The following is a 2,960-nucleotide window of genomic DNA, read 5'->3' on the forward strand; positions in this document are numbered from 1 at the left end:
CTGATTACTAGCAAGGAAATTGAATCAGTAATAAAAAAAACTCCCAATGAACAAAAGTCCAGGACTACCTGGCTTCACAAGTGAATAGTACCAAACATTTAAAGAAGAGTCAGTACCTATTCTTCTCAAACTATTCCAAAAAGCAGAAGATAAAGGGAAGCTTCCAAATTCATTCTGCAAGGACAATATCACCCTCATACCAAATGCAGATAAAGACACTACAAAAAAAAAAAAAAGGAAAACTACAGGCCAATATTTCTGATGAACATAGATGAAAAAATCCTCAACAAAATATTAACAAGCCACATCCAATAATACATTTAAAAAGTCATTCACATGTGGAAATGGGGTAACTGGGTTATGGGTATTAAGAGGGCACTTGAAGTAATGAGCACTGGGTGTTGTATGCAACTGATGAATCACTGAATTCTTCCTCTGAAATTAATAATAAAGAATATGTTAATTAAATTGAATTTAAATAAAAAATTAAAAAAATCCACAATGATCACATGAGATTTTTTCCAGAGATATAGTGAGGTTCATATTTGCAAATCAATCACTTGAAATATAACACCAACAAGAGAAAGGATACAAAACATATGATCATCTCAATAGATGCACAAAAAGCCCTTACAAAATACAACACCCATTCATAATATAAACTCCTAATAAAGTAGGTTTAGAAGAAACATAACTCAACATAATAAAGACCATATATGAAAAACCCATGGCTAACATCATACTCAATGGTGAAAAATGACAGCTTTCCCTCTACAATCAAGAACAAGACAAGGATACCCATTCTCACCACTTTGTTACAACTTACAATTGGTAGTTATAGCCACAGCAATCAAGCAAGAAAAAAAAAAGGCATCCAAATTAGTAAGGAAGAAGTAAAACTGTTACTATTTGCAGATGACATGTTACCATATATAGAAACCCTTAGTAACTCCACACACACACACACACACACACACACACACACAACTAGTAGAACTGATAAATGAATTCAGCAAATACATAAGATACAAAATTAATGTACATAAATCTGTTGAATTTTATACGCGAATAATAAAGTAGCATAAAATGAATTACAAAAACAATCCCATTTACAATTGCACCAAAAATAGTAAAATACTTAAGAATAAACTTAACCAAAGAGGTGAAAGACCTGTACTCTGAAAAATATAAAACACTGATGAAAGAAATTGAAGATGACACAAATGGAAAGTTATCTATCCTCATGGATTGGGAAAACCAATATTGTTAAAATTTCCATATTACCCAAAGAAATCTATAGATTTAATACAATCCCAATCAAAACACTAACAGCATTTTTGACAGAACTAGAGCAAATAATCTAAAATTTGCATGTAACCACAAAAGATCCTGAATAGTCAAAGCAATCTTGAGAAAGAAGAACAAATCTGGAGGTATCGAGTTAAGATGGCAGAGGAGTAGGGGACCCCTTTTTCAGCCGGTCCCCTGAGTTAAGTTGGATAGGTACCAGACCAGCCTGAACATCCACGGAATCAGCATGAGACACAGGAAGATACATCTGGATCTCTACAAATGAACATCTCCAGCACTGAGTATTGAGGTACGAAGCGGGGAGCCGTGAAACCACGCACAGATATCAGAAGATAAACCGAAGGGGGAGGGAGCCGCCGCGTTCGGGCGCCGGGAAGCGGTAGCCACCTGCATGGGGAGCGGGTGGACTTGCGGACTGGCACCCATGAGAAAGCAGACTGAGACCGTGAGTCGGGGAACACGCTGCCACCAGACTGAAAGCCAGAGCTCCGGTGCTCTCACTGGAACCAGACTGAGACTGGGAGCTCTGGGAGCGTGCGGAGATGGCTGGTGGCTGACGGCTGGCTGTGTGAGAAACACAGAGGACAGAGATGTGCCGGCCCTGGAAGTGAGGACTGGGAGACGCCAGGTGTGGGGTGCACATCCCGTGACGCTGCAGGGTTGAGCAGCACCAACAAAATCAGACTTAAAGTGGCCAGAACATCAGTAGAGAATGGTCCGTGATCCCTCGGTTCTGAGACAGAGGCTGAGATTCAGCCCTTGCTGCTCTGACACTCAGAAGAGGCACAGCAAACCGCCAGGGAAAGCCGCCAGAGAACAAAAGCCTGGAAAGACCGGCTCACAGTGTGCCCATCCCCATTCCCCCTCAAGGGGACACGGAGACTGTACCCAAAAAGTGTTGCCTGGGTATCAGCGTGGCAGGCCCCTCCCCCAGAAGGCAGGCTGAAAAATCAAGAAGCCCACATCCCTAAGATCCCTATAAAACAAGGGCGCACTGCCTGGGTACCGGACAATAATTTGGGCTCTGGACAACCCCGCAACCTCTCCTCATCAGAATGACGAGAAGGAGAAATCCCCCCCAGCAAAGAAAAGACAATGAGTCTGTGGCCTCTGGCACAGAACTGATGGATATGGATATAGCCAAATTATCAGAAATGGAATTCAGAGCAACAATGGTTAAGATGACGTGTAGAATTGAAAAAAGTATTAACGAAAATGTTAATGAGAATATAGAATCTCTAAGGGCGGAAATGAGAGCAAATCTGGCAGAAATTAAAAATTCTATGAGCCAAATGCAGTCAAAACTAGAGGCTCTGACGGCCAGGGTGAATGAGGCAGAAGAACGTACCAGCAAATTGGAGGATGGTTTAGTAAAACAGAAAGCTAGAATACAATCTGGACTCAAAAAAATCCATTCTCAGGAATGTAGGTTACGGGAGATTACTGACTCACTGAAACGTTCCAATGTCAGAATCATCGGCATCCGCGAGGGGGTGGAGAAAAACAGAGGTCTAGAAGAGATACTTGAACAAATTGTAGCTGAAAACTTCCCTAATCTAGCAAGGGAAACAAACATTCGTGTCCAAGAGGCAGAGAGGACCCCTCCCAAATTCAATCACGACAAAACTACACTACGTCACTTCAGAGTG

Source organism: Ursus maritimus (genome assembly GCF_017311325.1).
Source record: "Ursus maritimus isolate PB19 chromosome X unlocalized genomic scaffold, ASM1731132v1 scaffold_X1, whole genome shotgun sequence".
In the NCBI taxonomy this organism is placed as follows: Eukaryota; Metazoa; Chordata; class Mammalia; order Carnivora; family Ursidae; genus Ursus; species Ursus maritimus.